We start from the raw sequence: 21,213 nt of genomic DNA on the forward strand, positions 1-21,213 counted from the left end.
AGGTTCCTGGGTAAGATGATCAATCCTCACTCAAAAAGGTAAATAGATGGATGTTGGAAGAAGTCAAAAACAGGTAACAGGACAGGAGACTACTATAGAGGGCCTCTGAAAGACTACCCAGCAGTGTATCAAAGCAGATACTGAGACCTGTAACCAAACTTTTGGCAGAGTGCAGGGAATATCATGAAAAAAGGGGGGATAGTAAGACATGGAGAGGACGGGGCTACATAAGGAGAACAACAGAACCAAAATATCTGAGCACAGTGTTTTTTCTGAGACTGATCCTCCAACCAAGGACCATTCATGGAGCTAACCTGGAACATCTGCACAGATGTAGCTTATGACAGCTCAGTATCCAAGGAGATACCTTAGTAAGGGGAATAGGCACTGTGCTTTACATGAACTCAGTGGTTAGCTCTTTGACACCCCCTCCCCCCAAGGGGCAAGCAGCCTTGTCAGGCCACAGAGGAGGACAATGCAGCCAATCCTGATGACACCTGATAAGCTAGGGTCAGAAGGAAGGGGAGGAGAACCTCTCCTAGCAGTGGACTTGGAGAGGGGAATGAATGGAAGGAGATGAGGGAGGGAGGGTATGATAGGGAGGGAATGAAGGAGGGGGCTACAGCTGGAATACAAAGTGAATAAACTGTAATTAATAAAAATTTATTAATTAAAAAAGTCAAGGCTCTCAGAGATTCTCAGGAGGCATATAAGATATGCTGTTGCCATAGCAGTCCTTCATAGTAGACCCTTCCCCAAAATATATAAAATAGCACATCCATTGTCTCCGTCAGAGACTGATTCCAAACTGTAATACATTCCTTGAATATGATGCATGAGTGTATGTTTATAAGGGATGACAGATAATAAAACCAGTGGCTTCGGAATCAGAATCATATTTTTAAGTGTTAGGAATATCAGCAAATCCGTCCCTGTGCTGAGATTTCATTGGCTGCCATACACGCAGCATTCAGGAACAGTGTTCCTTTGTTTTCACTGCTTACTGTCAGGCTTTGGCTAGATCAGGTACCAGCTAGTACCTGGAATCTAGCCAGGAGCCTGACTGGTGAAACGCTGGCTGCAGAGATTTTTATTACCTCTGCTTGACTCTAATTGGAGGAGTACATCTATTCAAATGAAGAATGAATTAAGAACCAATCAGGAGAGGGATCTCAAATGTAGGCATGGCCGCAAAAGCCTGAGGTAACCTTGGTGATCTGACTCATAGCTGTGCTGATTCATCTATCTCTTCCTCCTCCCTTTGTGTTGCAGCAGTAGCAGGGAAAGTGAAAGAAGAAAACAGGACAAAACGTAACTTTCCCTGATTTTTTCCTACAAATAACAATTGATAAGACCATAGAGTAGTGCCTGGGAGCTGATCATGTATCTGGCTATTTGGGGCAACATTTTGAATATTTAGATGAAAGCCTCAATTTCTGTCTATAAATTTCTAATTGTAAGTCTGGAGGGACAAGTGTAGCTATTTTGTTTTCTATAATGTTTTGAATATTTTTGAATTATAATACTGTATAATATATTTATATCTATTAGAATGACCTGCAAAAATTGCTTGGGTTTTAAAAAGAAATGTTGTTTTCAAGTCCTGCTCCAAATATAACAAATTATGATAGAGAATCTCATAGTTTAATGATAAAAATAATTTAAGAAATGTTTCTTTTAGAAAAGCTTAAAATATGTGTGTATCCTGAATAATTCAGTATCTGTAATGTTTTCAGTGTGATTATACACCTGTTTGCAGGCAAGCGGCATTCATTTTTGTTTTTCAGATGTAACTGATATTCATAAAAATTATATTCAATGTTAATATATGAAATTCTGTCTCTGGAAAATTTCAGACAATTCCCTATACTGGAATTCCCCTCCAATTATCCCTCCCATGATTCAATCCAAAGCTTATACATGTTCTCTTTCTTTAATAAGAAATGAATTCATTACAGCATCTGATATATATGGATATGGACCCACCTACTGGAAAAGGGTAGTATCTTTAGCTATACTGGGATACTGGGATTCTTGCTGGCTAGCTATAATTTAAGAAATGTGTATGCAATAGTAAATGTTGGGAATTAATGGGTGCTACTGTGCCTCCCCTCTTATCCTTGAATTGCATACTGATACAAGCATGTTTGCATTGTAATTCTAGAAACGTATTCATCAAATACTGGTTTGATGCATATGTACACCACCAGTAGCTGATCTGAGATAGTATTTCTTCAAGGAATGTAGTTTGCTATAGAGACTTGTCTAGCCGTGCATACTCAGAGATTTTCTGTAACTGCCCTCCCTCTTATCTTTGTAATGTATTCTAGTACCAGTATGCCTGCTTTTTAATACATTATTCTTGACATAAATCACAGGTGCTCATATTTTTTAACTAAGCATGTTGTTGACTAAGTCATCTACCTGTTCTATATATTATAATCTTAAATAATAATATAAAGAAGGTAACTCAGAAATCACTCTTCTTCTCACTCTGTAAAAGCATCTGTTTTTCTTCTAACAGTGATACTGTCTTCTGTATTCCATCAGCATTAATTTTTGTTTTCTGAATACCGTGTGAAATGTTAGGCCATGTGCAAGTGTATGTGCACTTCTTCTGTGATTACACATATACACTGGAACAAGAGTACATCTCCACATATTGCGTGTTAGACTTTATTCAAAATCCTCACCTTTTTTTCCCTTCTAATTTCCAAAAAGGTACATTTAAGAATAACTTACAGCCAGGCAGTGGTGGCTGAAACATTATAATTTTTTAACTGTGCTCCAACTATCCATCCTTATACCCATAGACAAGTTTTACAAGTCACCCTCAAGATTTCTTTTCATTTTGTAGCAGAGACCATTATAGAAATCCACAATTGTGCTCTTGTGCTTCCTCCCTCTTGCTTTCCCTCCTTTCTCTGTTGGAGCATGCCCCCCACCATCTCTCTCTCTCTCTCTCTCTCTCTCTCTCTCTCTCTCTCTCTCTCTCTCTCTCTCCCCTTTCCCTCTCTCTCTCTCCACCTCCATCCAATATATCTCTTTCATATAAAAAAAAGGAAATCCAAAACTGTTGAAAATGCAAAAATAACTGGCAATGGTATGCCCAACCCCAATTGAGTAATCTAAAAATAAAATGTCATTGAACTATGACTCAGAAAACACTAGAAAAGTACAGCAGAACAAGTATAAGATCGAGAGGAAAAGGATGTTTGCTATGAGTAAAGTATCTTCTATACAAAGTAAGAAAGTTGGATCCATAAATCTCAACAATGTGCATACCTAAAGAAAAGTAGCACAATGACACAACAAGCTGACATACCAATTCCCAAGGGAACACTCACATGCTTAGTACTTATCTGTCCTCAACTCAGACAAGCACCATGATAGACTCATTGATACCAAGAGGTCAGCCTAAATCTATATACATATGATCAACCCCTAATATACATAACAGTGAGTATTTATGTATATGTATGTGTATGTTAGTAAGAATTATAATCACTAAGAAGAGGTAATAAAATTGAGAGTGAATTAAACAAACAATGGTAGGAATAGAGTTAGAAGGAGAAAACAGAAAGAATGTCAATGCAGTACTCATGTATCATTTTCTCAAATAAATCATAGAAGCTTTTACACTCATAAGGAATTTGCATGTAGTCATAATATATTTGGAGAGACACTGTCCCACCAGAAGTCTTATGCCATAAAGTAAAATCTTCCATATAAAGAAAAGATTAATTCTTGTTGAGTCATTCATTGGCCAAAGAGGCCCAATAGCCCTCCAGATAAACATTACAGATCATTTGCAAGGTTATATTTAATCTCCACAACAGGATGTTTAAGCCCTATTGTTCAGGATAATTACTTGCCACCAAAATTGTATTCATTAAACTTTTTCACCAAAACTTTTTATTACTAGTGACTAGTATTTATGATGCTAGAAGGATCACTGACTATTACCGGAAGAGAAGGAACTCTCTTTTTATTTATTATTTCAATTTATTTACTTTGTATCCTGGCTGTAGCCCCCTCCTCATCTCTTCTTCTCCCATCCTCCTTTGCTCTTCTCCCACTATGTTCCTCTAGTCTACTGATAAGCGAGGACCTGTTCCCCTACTATCTGACCCTAGCCTATCAGGTATGGTCAGGACTGTCTGAGTTCTCTTTCTCTTTGTCCTAGTAAGGCCATCTTGCCAGGGGGAGATGATCAAAGAGCAGGTAACAAAATTCATGCCAGAGACTGCCCCTGCTCCCCTTACTACGGAATCCACATGGATACTGAGCTGTCCATGGGCTACATTTGAGCAGGAGGTCTGGGTCCTCTCCATGCATGGTCCTTGGTTTATTCATCAGTCTCTGCAGGCCCCATATGCCCAGATTTTTTTTGCATCTGTTGCTCTCCTTGTGGAGTTCTTCTCTCTAGGTCTTTCTATCACCATCTTCCTCAATAAGATTCCCTGCCCTCTGCCTAAAGTTTAGCTGTGAGTCTCAGCATCTGCTTTGATACCCTGCAGGGTCTTTTAGAGGCCCTCTGTGGTAGGCTTTGTTTCCTGTCTTCTTGCACTTATTACCAGCTACAAACATTGCAAACCTAAAATAATGATCTACTTGTACTGATATACCGATGTAATAATGACAGATATATGGAAGTAACCAAACACTTTCTTTTATTGGTTTTAAGGGCTACTGACCAAGAATCTGAGACTAGATAGGTTATGATTATAGGGGAAAACATGACTATTATTCTCCTATGAGAATACTGAAATAAAATGACTCCTAATGGCATCCTGATATACTCACAGATCAGTGCACTGTTAAACTATCATCTGGGATTCTTCTTTTTATACTACATGAAAAATAACATATGGAACCTAAACTTATGTAAGTGTAGAGAATGAGAGACCTTGGAATACTAGGTGTGTTATCAGATGCCTTCCTCAAACCTTTCTCCTCAAGCCTTATATACCTTTGTAGACAGGAGGCAAAAAGATAGAAATCCTCACAGTACATTTCCCAATCCATAGTCTCTGTCAGATACTGAAGGCTAAAGTGAAACATCTTTCTTAAAGATGATAAACCACTTCAATGCTGAGACAGGAGTGACATATCTTGAAGCAGAATCAGTAGCTTTGGAGGCATGATCACATTTCCTGCACAGAAAGTAGGAAGAGGTGCCTCAGAACAAGAATGTGGGAATTAAGACAACCTCTGCCTATGCTAAATTACCATTAAATGCATGCCCTGAAGGTTTTTTGGGTAGTCTTACTTTTCTGAATAATCTCGTTGTCAGACTTTTGCTATACCAAGCCACCAGCTAAGAGCTGGATGTTAACCAGGTGACTGACTGATTGAAAAACTGCTACTGCAGAGACTTTTATTACCTCTGGATTTTGTACAATCAAATAGAGAATAATTTGTTGTCTGAATAATTAGTTATTTTTTTGTTTGTTTGTTTTCAATGCAGTTTATTCAGGAACATTGAACAATCCTTGGACCCCGGGGAAAGCCAGCCCACAGCTTAAATAGCCTCTGGGTAGCCAACCCAGGCGTGCCACGGGGGCAATGCAGATAGGTCCACATACATGGAAGCAAGCCAGATCCTCGGCCTTAGCCAAATGTGGAGTTGTTCGTGACAGAGAGCACTCACCATCGGGAAGGTGGAAGGCGGAAACCAGCTCCATCTTTAAGGCATAGCATTCCGCAGCTCTCTACAGTTCCCCCTTTTTGTTTTAGATGCATCAGGCAAGAGTAGAGGTCTGATCTCTGATATTAGAAATAAATTGGGACTTTGTACAGATGTTCATTTAGGTGTCATCCACCCAAAGAGCATCAGACCCGTCCGATGCCTTTTTCTCAGAGGCGGGACCTGGGGCATCAACCCGCATGCAATCAGACATGCTCTTCTCTGGGTCCAAAGCGGCTGACCCCGAGTGCAGTGCTTAGCCTCGCATCCTGAGCGTATCATTTTAGCTTTATATGGTATCCAACCATGCTTGGGGAGAATGTCCTGCTTCAATGGCTGTAAAGGCCTGAATGATCATGGCTGCATCACACTGTTGTGAGACTCTAATCTTGCATATATACCACAGGCAAACCAAGGAGACCAAGGACTATTCAGGGAGATAACCTAGAACCCCTGCACAGATGTAGCCCAGGGCAGTTCAGAGTCCAATTGGGTTACATAGTAATGTGAAGAGGGACTGCCTCTGACATAATCTGATTGGCCTGCTCTTTGATCACCTCCCTCTGGGGGGGGGGAGCAGCCTTACCAGGCCACAGTAGAGGACAATACAGCCACTTTTGATGTGAACTGACAGACTAAGATCAGAAAGGAGAGGAGAACCTCCCCTATTAGTGGACTTGGGGAGTGGCATGCAAATCTGTCTAAACAATAATTAGTTATTATCAGAATATATTTTTGTAATTGTTATATTGTACATTATATATATAATGTTACATTGTAACATTTTTTGTGTTTTTGTGTAATATTCTATGTGTGGGTACACACTTGTCTCCATGTAGGTAACATTAACTTATATTTTTTCAGGTGTAATTCATATTAATAAAATATTTTTCATTAAAATATATATGTTTATTTTGTGATTGAAAAACTACTCCAGTTCCTATACTAGAATTCCTCTTCACTTACCACTATAACTATTTTGTGTGAATGTTATATACTTTCTCTTTCTTTAATTTTTTTTATTAAGACTTACAATTCTGACTAACAAATAAGCAACAGATCTCAAATCTAGGGATGGTATAGTCAGAGTGTAGGAGGAATAGTTTGAAAATAATGTAAATTTAGTACTCATATATGAAATTCTCAACTAAATGCAAGAAGCTTACATATGTGTGTATGTATATGTATATATATGTGTGTGTATAGTTATACATTTACACACATATGTAAACAAAGAACTGAAATGAAAGCACCTTGTATTTGATGAAATATTGCCATGAAAATTCTATACATTATACCATAAGGTGATATCTTGGATATCTATGCTGTCAGCAATGAGTTATTTTATAGAGTCAATTGCTATAGACAATTTTCCAGTGGAACATCACACACCATTTCCAATGCTATAGTGAAATCTTCACTACTTGAAAGTAGTGTTATAATGCTGAAGATTCTACTTACTTATGTCATCAATCGGAGGAATTCATCTGGTGTCCAGTTAGAAGCTTCATTTTTACTAAATATTTATTTAATATTTAATGCTGAAAGTTTATTATATGCTACTAGAGGAGAAAAGAAATCCTCAACATCATAATGGCAATGACTGCAAAATTCAATATTTAGTAATTTTCAAGATATGTGGTTGTCATGTGTCATAAATATTATGGGATAATCAACTACTTTTTCATAGATTTATGGTCAGCTCCATAATATTGAAGCCATAACTCACACTGATAAGGGGTCAAAGAATATGAGACTAGATAGGTCCTAGGCCTATGAAAAAAAATAATTACTTTCCTTATTCTGCTAAAAGGAAAAAAAGAAATAAAATTAGTTCAAATGGCATGTTACTATCACATAGAACTGAGGAATACTTATCATCAGAGATGGTTTTGCATGCACTAGATGGAAAATAGCAAAAAGATACTCAGGTTGCCTATGTGTAGAGAACAATAGGTTTTGAAATACAGGGTTCTAAATTAGATGTGTTCATGAAAACCTTTCCTACAAGCTTCCTAGCTCTATGTTGAAAAGGATGCAGAAAGAGTATAATAGAGCCAGTGTTTGGGGATGACTTCAAGGAAACAATTTCCAGACACAACTTTACTGATACAGGAACTCCCAGAGACTATGAAAGTACAAGCAAGATCTGCACAGGATCAAACCAGAGAAGAATTACAGCACTGAAATGGAAAGAAGAAAAAATGAATTGCCTTTCACCTAGAAATTATTTACAATTAATATCTGCTGTGAAGAAAGGAAAAATAACTTTTGTTTTGGGGGTTTTCTTTTGGTTTTGTTTTTAATTTTTTACAACGTATTGTCACTGGTTATATTAACCACGTATCAGAACAGGACTCATGTGTAGGGAAATCAAATCAAATCAAATCAAATTCATCTTTTGTGTCCTTTTTTCCCTTTTTTTTTTTATTCCTTTTCTTTGCTATTTTTTCTCATTAATTTTTGTTGTGGTAGTGGTTGTTCGCTTTGATTTTCATTTTTATTGCTATTAATTATTGTTTTGGGGTGAGAGACAGATAGGAGAGAGAGAAACCTACCATACAACAACAAATGCATGGATTTGTGTTGGCAGGGAAATAGGAAGAGTATGAGAGAAGTTCAGAAAGAAAAAAAAAACATGGCTAAATGTATTGTTTGAAAAAGTATAGTAAAATAAAAATATATGCATATATATATGCACATATATGTATATATATATACTTTAAGCATGAATTACATAGAATATCTTTATACTATGATGAAGTAAATATAACCTAAATATGTAGGATTAATTTAACATAAAGAGTTCATGTGAAGTATTGCATTAATACAAGGGAAAAAAAACTACATGATCATCTCAAAGTACAAAAAACAAAAATAATCATTGAGAATCCAAGCCCACCATCTTGATTTGAAGAAAAACACTCAGATACTCATTATAAAATGAAATTTTGTAAGGGAGGGCATCTCTGTGACAAGCTAGGAACCTAAGACAGCATAGGCTCTTAGGAAGATATAGGGATGAGTCTGGCTGAGAATCCAAGTACCAGGGGTCTAGGAGACTGAACAGGACAGGACTCCTAATGGAGGTGCAGGAATACCACCTACCCACAAAAACTTCAACCAAAAATTTACCCTGCCTATAAGATGTACAGGGATAAAGCTAGAGTAGAGATTGAGGAAATGTTGAACCAATGCCTGACCCAACCTGAGAAACACGCCATGGAAGAGATTTAACCCTTAACATTATTAACAATATTCTATTATGCAGATAGATAGGAGCATAGCATAGCTGTCCTTTCAGTCGCTCCACCAAGCACTGGATTGAAACATGCTGAGACTCACAGCCAAACATTGTATACCAAGTCTTCTGGATAAGTGGGGGGTGGGGGGAGGATAGAAGGATCTGGAGGTGACAGGAGTTCCAGAAGAAGAACAACAGAGCTAACTAACCAGGACTCACAGTGGCTTTCTGAGACTAAATTACCAACCAAGGACCATATATAGTCTGGATTGAGGCTCCACACACAAATATAGCCAACGTGCAGCTCAGGGGAGTAGGGGTTGTTTATGACATGAATTCTGTTGCCTAGATTTGATCACTCACTCCCCCTTGGCAGAGTTGCCTTCCCAGGTCACAGAGGAAGAGACCCACTCAGTCTTGATGGGATGTGATGAAGTGGGGTTGGTTGGTAGTGAGTTCTCCCTTTTTTTGAGGAATATGGGAGGGTGAGGGGTAAGAGGAGAAGAGGGTAGGCCTGGGAGGAGAGAAGGGAAGGAGCTACAATCAGGATGTAAAGTGAATACATAAATTAATTAATTTATATAAATGAGATTCAATAATCGTAAGTGGAGATACCACTCAGTATATCTACAATTTAAAATCAATCCATGGATAACAGTTTGGCTACCTCTATTGGACATTGCTCTAGAAGGCTTCCTCAGGGAATTCATTGTCAAAAATAAATACCAGTCATTTTTGCTTCTCAAATACCTGATACTTAATGCAAAGAAAATAATTTGTGAATTTTGTAAAGGACATAACTATTAATATATAAAACTTTAAGTATTTAAATTATATTTAAATGTAAACATAATTTCAGCAAAACTATAGTGTTGAAAAAAAATACATATTTTTTACTGAATTTTATACACAAGCAATCAAAAAAAATAAATTTGCAAAAGCAAGTGGTTTTACAATACCATCAGCTGAGTGTTGGGGTCTGTGTCTGTACCTTGAACTTCTCATGGAACTGAGAGAAAGCATGGCTTCAGTGAAGAGTGTGACAACCGAGTGAGCAGGACAGTAAGACCCTGCATCATAAGAACAGTGACATATATTAAAAGAACAATATGAATAAATACAACCTATGAGTACTTTAAACTACAAAGAGAAAATTAGTATGTTCCAGAGGTAAGCAAAACAGTAATCATGTAAAGAGCAACCTCAAATTCCACCAAGAAAGTTAAAAACAAAACAAAACAAAAATAAAGGACACTTGAAAGGACATGGAAAGGTCATCATCTATATGAAAATACTGTAAGTAGTGAAATGCTCATTTGTAATTTATGCAAAATTCAAATAAACCCTTATCTGTTTTTATATACATTTTTTAATTTTTTTATTAATTACACTTTATTCATTTTGTATCCCCCCAAAAGCTCCTCCCTCCTCCCCTTCCAACCTCACCTTCCCTCCCCCTTCTTCACGCATGGCCCTCCCCAAGTCTACTGATAGGGGAGGTTCTCCTCTCCTTCCTTCTGATCTTAAGTCTATCAGATCTCATCAGGAGTGGCTGCATTGTCATCTTCTGTGGCCTGGTAAGGCTGCTCCCCCCTCAGGGGGAGGTGATCAAAGAACAGGCCAATCAGATTATGTCAGAGGCAGTCCCTCTTCCCATTACTATGTAACCTACTTGGACACTAAACTGCCATGGGCTACAACTGTGCAGGGGTTCTAGGTTATCTCCATGCATGGTACTTTGTTGGAGTATGAGTCTCTGGGAAGTTCCCTGTGTTCAAATTTTCTGGTTCTGTTGCTCTCCTTGTGGAGTTCCTGTCCTCTTCAGATCTTACTATTTCCCACTTCTTTCATAAGATTCCATGCACATTGCCCAACAGTTGGCCATAAGTCTCAGCATCTGCTTTGATAGTCTGCAGGGCATAGTCTTTCAGGGGCCCTCTGTGGCAGGTTCCTAGCTTGTTTCCTGTTTTCTTCTTCTTCTGATGTCCATCCTCTTTGTCTTTTGGGATGGGGGATTAAACATTTTAGTCAGGGTCCTCTCTCGATTAGTTTCTTTAATTTTATAAAATAAAGATAATGATATTTGAACTCTTAAAAACTTCCATGCTCAAAATATTTTAAGGTAAGTTTCTTATATTTTTAGAAAACAGTGCCTTATGTTAAGAACATATTTTTGCAAAGGATTTCTTCTGATATTATTGTTTACTAGGGTTGTATTGTTTGAGATAGAATACCAGAAGACATGCATTGATCTGGTAAACATGTTTATCTAATGAACATCTATGTAAATCCCTCTGTTATTGGAATTTCAAGGCAGTTTAATTTCTCATACTAACCTCATTCATATAGTATAGACAGGTTTGAAAGACTATGCGAAGAAATCTACTTTTCAGCAATGTAGCTCTATTGTCAATTAACATTTTACAATAGCATCATTAAAGCCGGCAGATTTATATCAGTACAGTTATTGTAAATCTTTATTTTCAAATGTTTGCATTATATCCTTTGTGAATGGAAATCTCAACATGAAAGAGACAGAAAAATAGCAAGAGGGTAGAGAGAACCAAGAGAGCTTGTAGCAAAAATGGCTGAGATATATAGAGATAAAATGCTGGTGAATTGGCTGGAATTTAAGGTATGGTTTGAATGGTCTGGTTGGTGTAAATTAGAGGGCTGAGAGGATCCAAGACTCTGTAAAAGTTATTTCCAGTTGTGGGAGATGTGAATGGATGCTAGTCACTTCGATGTGTTAATAGGAACATGAGTTAGATATTTGCCCCACTTAGACATTTGGCCTTAGTTAGAATTTTTCCTTCAGTTGGATATTTCTTTGAGACCTACATTTTTTTGTTCCAAATCTATTATTAAATAAAAGTCTTTGAGTAATGCTGTGTAGACCAATGATATTACTACAGTCCACTCCGTGAATTCCCCTCTTCACTTTAGTCATTCTTCTCACTTTCAGCTTTATATCTATCTCTGTATCATCAGACCCTCAACTTAGCCAGATTTTTCCTTCACTGCATTACCCTGAGAGATTTAAGGTTTTCCTCTTATATTTGTAAGTGAAACAATACTTGTATTGCTGCATGTGCTTTTCTCTGTTGTCTCTCTCAATTAGCCATCAGGTAATACCCTAAAGTCTTGCCCTGTCAGATGCTCCAAAACAAGGGAAAAAGAGAGAATTATATTAGCCTAAAACACAAAAGACTGCCACATATATGATATGTGCAGTTAAAAATGTTTTGTGATACCAAGAAGGAACTCAGAAAAAGTAGGGCTATTGCAAAAATATACATGACCTGTCACACAAAAGTGATTGGTGGAGAGTGAATGTTGATGATGAGAAACTTATCAGTCAATGTAAATTTATTATTAAAAGGGGACAAAAAATTGATATTTAAATTTATTTGATAAGAATATGCAATACCATATCCTCTCCAGCATTTGTTGTCACTTGTGTTTTTTATCTTAACAAATCTGATTGGTGTAAGGTGAAATCTATGTACCCCATTTTTTAATTGGATTAAATAGTTTGTTGGAATTTAACATTTAAAAATTTTAATTAATATATTTTTAAATTTCTTTTATTTATTACAATTTATTCATTTTGTATACTAGCAGTGTCTCCTTCCCTCCCCCATTCCCTCCCAATCCAGCTGTCCCTCCCTCTTCACCTCCCTTGACCAGTTCACCAGTTTACTATTAAGGGAGTTTGTCCTCCCCTTCCATCTGATCCTAGCCTATCAGGATTCATCAGGACTGTCTGCATTATCTTCCTCTGTGGCCTGGCAAGGGTGCACACCACCCTCAGGGAGAGGTGATCAAAGGGCCAGCCACTGAGTTTATGTCAGAGATAGCCCCTGTTCCCATTACTAGGGAACACACTTACTGATTGAGCTGTCATGGGTTACATATATGTAGGGGTTTTAGGTTATTGGCATGCATGGTCCTTAGTTGGAGTGTCAGTCTCAGAAAAGATTCCTGTGCCTAGATTTTTTTTTGGACATGTTGCTCTTTTTGTGTAGCGCCAGTCCCATCCAGTCTTCTTATCACCCCCCTTTTTCATAAGAATTCCTGCACTCTGCCCAAAGTTTGGCTATGAGTCTCAGCATCTGCTTTAATACCCTGCTGGGAGGGCCTTTCAGAGGCCCTCTGTGACTAGGCTCCTGTCTGTCCTTGGTTTCACCCTCTTCTGATGTCTATTCCATTTGCCTTTCTGAATGAGGATTGATCATCTTACCCAGGATCCTCCTTCTTGATTAGCTTCTTTAGGTGTACAGATTTTAGTATTTCTATCCTATATTATATGTCTAATATCCACTTATAAGTGAGTATATGCCATGTGTATCTTTCTCCTTCTGGGATACCTCACTCAGCATGATGTTTTCTAGTTCCCACCATTCACCTTCAACTTTCATGATTTTCTTGTTTTTAATAGCCAAGTAGTATTCCATTGTGTAAATGTACCACAATTTCTGTATCCATTCCTCCACTGAGGAACATCTGGGTTTTCCAGATTCTGGCTGTTACGAATAAAGGTGCTACAAACATGTTTGAGCAAATGTCCTTGTTGTATACTTGAGCATATTTTGTACATATGGGTGTTTAACTTCTTAAATTCTTTTGATATTCTAGATATTATCCCTCTATCAGATATAGGGTTGGTGAAGGTCCTTTCCCAGTCTGTAGGCTGACATTTTGTTCTGACGATAGTGTCCCTTGCTTTACAGAAGCTTTTCACTTTCTTGAGGTCCCATTCATTAACTGTTGATCCTTGAGCCTGTGCTGTTGCTGTATGTTTCAGGAAGTTGTCTCCTGTGCCAATGTGTTCAAGATCTTCCCTACTTTTTTTTTTCCAACAGGTTTTGTGTGTCTGGTTTTATGTTGAGGTCTTTGATCCACTTAGGCATGCTGGAGAGGATGTGGAGAAAGGGAAACCCTCCTCCATTGCTAGTGGAAATGTAAACTTATATAGTCACTTTAGAAATCAACCTGGCACTTTCTCACACAATTAGGAATAGTGCTTCCTCAAGATCCAGCTATACCACTCCTAGGCATATATCTAAAATATGTTCAAGTATACAACAAAGACATTTGCTCAACCATGTTCATAGCAGCTCTATTCATAATAACCAGAAGCTGGAAATAACCTAGATGTCTCTCAATGGAGGAATGGATTCAGAAACTGTGTTACATTAACACAATGGAATACTACTCAGCTATTAAAAACAAGAAAATCATGAAAGTTGAAGGCAAATGGTAGAAACTATAAAGATCATCTTGAGTAAGGTATCTCAGAAGTGGAAAGACACACATGGTATAAACTCATGCATAAGTAGATATTAGCAATATAATATAGGATACACATACTAAAATCTATATTCCTAAAGAAGTTAAACTATAAGGAAAACTCTAGGGAAGATACTCAGTCCTCCTTCAGAAAGAAAAATGCAATATAAATTGGAAGCAAGAGAAGACCAGGAACACCACGGGAGCCTACCGCTGATGGCCTCTGAAAGACTCTACTGATCCAGGTATTGAAGCAGAGGCTGAGACTTTCAGCCAAACTTTGGGCAGAGTTCAGGGAATCTTACGGAAGAAGGGTTTGATAGAAAGACCTGGAAGAGACAGGATCTCCAAAAGGAGACTAACAGAGCCAAAAAAAAAAAAAAATACTGAGCCCTAGTTGCCCTGCAGAGACTGATACCTTATTGCAGGACAATGCATGGAGAGGACCTAAAACCCTGGCTCAGATGTAGCCCATACACTCAGTCTCCACGTGGGTTCCATAATAAGAGGAGCAGGGGCTTTCTTTGGCATGAACTCAGTGACAGGCTCTCTGATCACTTCTCTTTGTGGGAGGGTACAGCCTTGCCAGGGCACTGAGGAAGACAATGCAACCAGTCCTGATGTGATTTGATAGGCTAGGTTCAAATAGAAGGGGAAGAAGACTTCATCCCTCAGTGGAAAAGGGGAGGGGTATAGGAGGAGAAGAGGGAAGGAGGGTAGGATTGGGAGGAGATAAGAGAGGGGTACACAGCCAGGATACAAATTGAATAAATTGTAAAATAATAATAATAATAAAATTTTAAAAAGAACATGTAATACCTATCAAATACCATCATTTTTTTTCTCAAAAGACTCATATATTGCCTGACCATATAGAAAGGAATGTGAAGACAGAGAAGATAAGAAAAACCTTAATAATTACTATTTGTCAAAGTGTAATGACAATTTATACCTGATTGTAGAAATGCGATTGGAGTGTTGAACCTCTGAGACATTTATAGCAACAGAATAACAACAAGTATAATTTCTCTCTTTTATGTCTTTGTCCACACAGTACTTTGGATAACAGTTAAGATAGTGTCTACAATTTATACACATCAAAGATTGTAACTATCCCCCAGTGCAAAAAAGAACTCTCCCTGCCATAGCAATTTTTTGTTTCAGTGTGTCCCCCAATGTAATTATAAAGAGTAGTAACCCTGGTTGCTGTCAGATACTGATACCTGAAGAAAAATCATTTTTCTTGCAAATGGTGCAGGATCCAAGACTGAGACAGGAATGTCAAACCTTGATACAGGAGCACTGAGTTCAGAAGAAGGAACAGGTTTTCTGCACAAGAAACAGGAACAGGTTATTCAACAGGAGTGTGAAGAAACATAGCAAGTCCCTGCATATGCCATGTTTCATTTGGTTCTGCTTCCTGTAGTTTACAGGAGCAGTCTTCCTACTCTGGGGAAAAGCTTATAGTCAGCCCCTGGCTAAAGTATAAAACTACCCAGAAGCCCACCTGGCAAAAATGATGTAGAAGAATTGATATTACTTCTGATTACCTATTTTTGATGGAGAACATATGGGAAATTAATAGAAGGGATATCAAAACCTGCTGTGGGCTGTGAGATTTCTATCAGAGCTGCTGTATTATCTCACCTGGCACCCTCTTTTTAATATCACAGCAGAAATAGGAAGATGCATAGTTTGAAGACAGAAAAGTGCAATAAATCCTGAGGTCTGGCTCAACTGACAACAGACAGAATCACCCATTCTGGGGGTGATTCTGTGATGCCTCGGGTTTGGTCATCTAGCTGCTTTAGATTCAATCACGGCTTTATAATAAAAGGCCGCCATTCATGTCTGGGTACATCTGTAGTGAGAATTTTGGTGTCTTTAAAATCTTATTTATGTTATGTGCATATGTTTTTGTTTTAATCCCTGGCATGTGATATGGGGCTGCTTCAGCTTGTCTCCAGTCATTAAATATAGTTGTCTCATGCTCTAGGAGGTACATGAGTTATCCCAGGTGAAGATAGTTTAATTCTGGGGACTCTGGAGATGGTATAAATTAAAGCACCTGGAGAGGGCCTATGTTGGATACTTCTCCCCCCTTCTTCTGGTGCTGCTACTGTTGGGCTCTGCTACTGTATTTGCCATTGATGGACAGCTGGTTGGTCATTAACTAGATTGTTGGATATTCTGGTAACAAAGATTGGACTTACCCCTAGGATCCTGAATCTGTTAATCAATCAGATCATTGTTCAACCCTTGTCAAGACTACCTCTTCTTGCACTAGATGGGAAGTAACAAGGAGACACTCAAAAACCGCATATACAGAGAATGAGCAGCACTGAAGCACTAGCTCTTAAATGGGCCTTCATTAAACCTCTCTCCTCAAGCTTTGGCTTCTATTTGGAAGAGGAAGCATAAAAATCAAATGACTACAAAAAATGAAGTTTTTCAAACAACAGAATTGACACACACAGGAACACCCAGAGAATGTTCCAGCAGATACAAAACTGCATAGGTTCAAACCAGAAAAAAATTACACCTATGAGATGGGAAAGTAGACAAAAGGCAACCCCTAACTAAGGAGCAATTTGCAATATATCTGTTGGAAGGAAAGGGAAAACCAATTTTTTCCACTAGAGTCACTGATTATATCAAACATATTCCACACCAGGTGATTGAAATAGGAGTAGTTGACCAACACAAAACACATGCCATTTTGCTTTCATTGTTTATTTCAGAGAGTGTTATTGTTGTTAACTTAGTTTTGATATTTTTTGTTTTATTGGGGTTTTTGATGTTTTTTTATTTTCATTTTTTTTTTTTGCTCTGCTCTAGTTGGTGAGATTAGAGAAAGATATAGAGGGAGAGAGAATGGAAGAGAAGAGAGAAAAAGTCCATTAGACTGCCTGCACTAAACTTAAAGTATATGAATTCTGGTTGGACTTGAGGTGAATATGAGAGATCTTTGAGAAAAGAAATAATGGCATCCTTGAAGACGTTATAAGAGAATATTAGTACTGGATATTATATTTTTAATTGTGTGGTACTTAAAGGAAAGAAAGGAATTTGTAAGTTTTGTAAAGGGCATTAACTTGTGTATAGAAAACAGGAAGTATGAATATATGAGCAAATCTAATTTTAATTCTGCAAAATGGAAGTAAGTGAGAAAATAAAAAATTCCAAATGATTTTTATACACAAACATTTAAAACTTGAAAATGAATGTCAGAAATCAGGTAGTTTTACAATACCATTAGCAGAGTGTGGTGGGCTGCATCTGTTGGAAGCTTCACACGACACTGAGCAGAGCTATTGTTGACTTCAGTGATGAGACTAAGAACCCAGTGAGCAGTGCAGTAAGAGCTGAAATCAAAAGTATGTGATATTCATTAGAAGAACAATACTGGAATAAATGCAATCTAGCTTTATTATAAACACAAGAGTAATATGCACATTAATATTCATGAATTAAATTTAACAGTAACTGCTTAGAAATTTTGAAAAGAAAACAGTGCAATTTTTCCAACAAAACTAAAATAAGGCACATTAAAGGCCAATGGCATTCTGTTGCCAGTGCAAAAACATACTGTATTATAAAGTATCTCTAATGGTTTATCATAAAAAAATTAAAATTAAAAATAAATCCTTAGTCATACATATAACATAAAATTAGTCATATCTGTCCAATTTAAAAACAGTATGTTCATATATCTAGAAGATTCTCAACCATACAAGTCCAAATAAGAATGGAAAGAGGGGAATCCAAGATGGCAATGAACAGAGCACACCATACTCAGAGGAGCTGAAACTCTGAATTGGTGAGTTGAGGGGCTGTGGAACCCAAAACAATGGTATGAGGAGTCAAGAGAGAAGGGTGACAAACCCTGATCTGAGTCCAATAGGACACAGGTCAACTGCAGACATCTCTGTGGACTGCTCCAGGGGAATAGGTTCTTGGGAACTTCCCTGTAATGGGCAGAAGCAGTGGCAGAGGTAGCCAAGCCTGCAGCGGAGGAAGAAGTGGAGGTGCAGCCAACAGGGAGGCAGCAGCAGAGGTACTGCAACTAGCAGCTGAAGCAGAGGAGGCACCCCACAGTGCACACAGCTTGCCTGCACACAATGCTGCCTGCTCCAAGCACAGATCTCCCTTCTTGAGATTTGAGAGTGAGAACACTCAAGCCCCCAACATTTCCCCCAGGAACACACCCAACAAAAATCAGGACAGTATGGCCCCACCAGCAAACTCCAAAATCAATGAATATTTTAATTCAGCAGAAACACAGGAAAATGACTTTAAAGCTATGCTTATGAAGTTATTACAGGAACAAAAAGAGTAAATGAACAGAGCTCTCAAAGAAATAAAGAAGACTAAACTTATGAAGTTATTACAGGAACAAAAAGAGTAAATGAACAGAGCTCTCAAAGAAATAAAGAAGACTAAACGTACAGGAACAATTAGAGACATAGAGAGGACACAAACAAAAAAATAGAAGCTACATTCACTGAGATGAAGGAAATGATGCAATGTATGAAAACAGAATTAGAATCTATAAAGAAAACACAGAGAAAACCCTGGTACTGGAGAAGTGAGAGAAAAGATCAGGAACCACAAAGGTAAGCATCACCAATAGAATACAAGAGATGGAAGAGAGAATCTCAGGTGCTGAAGATTCACATGCTGAAATTGATTCCTCCATCAAAGAAAAGATAAAATTAGGAAAGTCCGAAAGATAAAACATCCAAGAATCAAGGACGCCATGAAAAGACGAAACCTAAGAATAATAGGAATAGATGAAAAAGAAGACTCCAGGCTCCAACGGCTGGAAAATTTTTTTTTTGTTTGTTTGTTTTTTTTTTGGAAAATATTTTTAAGAAAATCATAGAAGAAAATTTTCCCAGCTTAAAGAGATGTCCATAAACATACAAGAAGCCTACAGAACACCAGATAGAATAGACCAGAAAAGAAATACTTTATGTCACATCATAATCAAATTACTAAACCTAAAAAACAAAGAAAAAATATTAAAGTCAGCAAGGAAAAAAGGTCAAGTAACATATGAAGGTAGCCCAATCAGAATCACACCAGACTTCTCATCAGAAACTATGAAAGCCAGAAGGGTATGGGCAGAGGTCATGCAGTCTTTAAGGGAACACAGATGCCAACACAGACTACTATACCCAGCAGAACTTTCAATCAACAGAGATGGAGAAAAAAAAATATTCCATGGGAAGCTGAGAATCTTTTTTTCAAGGTCTGTAAGAATTGAGTTGGTATTTTGATGGGAATTGCATTGAATCTATAGATTGCTTTTGGCAGTATGGCCATTTTCACAATGTTAATCCTACCAATCCATGAGCATGGGAGATCTTTCCATCTTCTGATATCTTCTTCGATTTCTTTCTTCAGAGACTTGAAGTTTTTCTCAAACAGGTCTTTCACTTGCTTGGTTAGAGTCACACCAAGGTACTTTATGTTATCAGTGGTTATTGTGAAGGGTGTTGTTTCCCTAATTTCTTTCTCAGCCTTTTTGTCTTTGGTATACAGGAGGGCTTCTGATTTTTTTGAGTTGATTTTGTATCCTGCCACTTTGCTGAAGGTGTTTATCAGCTGAAGTAGTTCTCTGGTTGAGTTTTTGGGGTTGCTCATGTATACCATCATATCATCTGCAAATAGTGACACTTTGAGAAACAAAAAACCCAGAATCTCCAAAAAGATCTTCTACAACAACAGATCATCTGGAGGTATCTCCATCCCTGATCTCAAGCTGTACTACAGGGCAACAGTAATAAAAACTGCATGGTATTGGCATAGAAACAGAAAGGAAGATCAATGGAACTTCATAGAAGACCCAGAAATAAACCCACACACCTATGAATACTCGATATTTGACAAAGAAGCCAAATCCACTCAATGGAAAAAAAGAGCATCTTCAACAAATGGTGCTGGACCAACTGGATGTCTACATGCAGAAAAATGAAAATCCATATTTATCACCCTGCACAAAACTAAAGTCAAAGTGGATCAAGGACCTCAACATAAAACCAGATACTCTAAATCAATTGGAAAAAAAAGTGGGGAACAGCCTAGAACTCATTGGCACAGGACACAACTTCCTGAACAGAACACCAACAGCACAGGCTCTAAGAGCAACAATCAATAAATGGGACCTCATGAAACTGAAAAGCTTCTGTAAAGCAAAGGACAGCATCATCAAAACAAAATGATTGCCTACAGATTGGGAAAGAATCTTCACTAACCCTTTATCTGACAGAGTACTAATATCCAGTATATACAAAGAACTAAAGAAGCTGAAAAGCAGCAAGCCAAGTAATCCAATTAAAAAATGGGGAACAGAGATAAACAGAGAATTATCGACAGAGGAATATCGAATGGCAGAGAAACACCTAAAGAAATGCTCATCCTCATTAGCCATCAGGGAAATGCAAATCAAAACGACCCTGAGATATCACCTTACACCCATCAGAATGGCCAAGATGAAAAACTCAAGCGACAACACATGCTGGAGAGGTTGTGGAGAAAGGGGAACCCTCTTCCACTGCTGGTGGGAATGTAAACTGGTACAACCACTCTGGAAAGCTATCTGGAGCTTTCTAAGACAATTAGGAATAGTGCTTCCTCAAGACCCAGCTATACCACTGCTAGGTATATACCCAAAGTTTGCTCAAGTACACAAAAGGGATACTTGCTCAATCATGTTTAAAGCAGCTTTATTTGTAATAGCCAGAACCTGGAAACAACCCAGATGTCCATCAATGGAAGAATGGGTACAGAAATTGTGGTATTTCTACACAATGGAATACTACTCAGCAATCAAAAAGGAGGAAATCATGAAATTTGCAGGCAAATGGTGGGATCTAGAAGAGATCATTCTGAGTGAAATATCCCAGAAGGAGAAAGACAAACACAGTATATACTCACTTATATAGACCTATAAGATATGATAAACATAATGAAATCTATACAC

The 21,213-nt window shown here is 37.8% G+C and overlaps 2 long non-coding RNA genes across 4 annotated transcripts in view; one reads left to right on the forward strand and one right to left on the reverse strand.

Annotated features, from left to right (window-relative positions):
- Positions 1 to 21,213, reverse strand: part of LOC132647211 (uncharacterized) — a 363,873-nt gene that overhangs the window by 117,416 nt on the left and 225,244 nt on the right. The window contains exons 11-14 of one of the 3 annotated variants that reach the window (XR_009585544.1): positions 17,479 to 17,590; positions 16,439 to 16,508; positions 15,449 to 15,554; positions 9,925 to 10,003 (exon numbers count right to left, since the gene is read on the reverse strand). This is a non-coding gene — a long non-coding RNA (uncharacterized LOC132647211). Of the gene's footprint in view, positions 1 to 9,880; positions 10,004 to 15,448; positions 15,555 to 16,438; positions 16,509 to 17,478; positions 17,591 to 21,213 lie in introns of those variants that run through there. The other 2 variants (XR_009585543.1, XR_009585542.1) reach the window with 2 other exon arrangements.
- The window catches only part of LOC132647212 (uncharacterized), a 41,600-nt gene continuing 21,624 nt past the window's right edge, over positions 1,238 to 21,213 (forward strand). The window contains exon 1 of the long non-coding RNA XR_009585545.1: positions 1,238 to 1,311. This is a non-coding gene — a long non-coding RNA (uncharacterized LOC132647212). The remainder of the gene's footprint in view (positions 1,312 to 21,213) is intronic.

The sequence above is a fragment of the Meriones unguiculatus genome, chromosome 14 (genome assembly GCF_030254825.1).
Source record: "Meriones unguiculatus strain TT.TT164.6M chromosome 14, Bangor_MerUng_6.1, whole genome shotgun sequence".
In the NCBI taxonomy this organism is placed as follows: Eukaryota; Metazoa; Chordata; class Mammalia; order Rodentia; family Muridae; genus Meriones; species Meriones unguiculatus.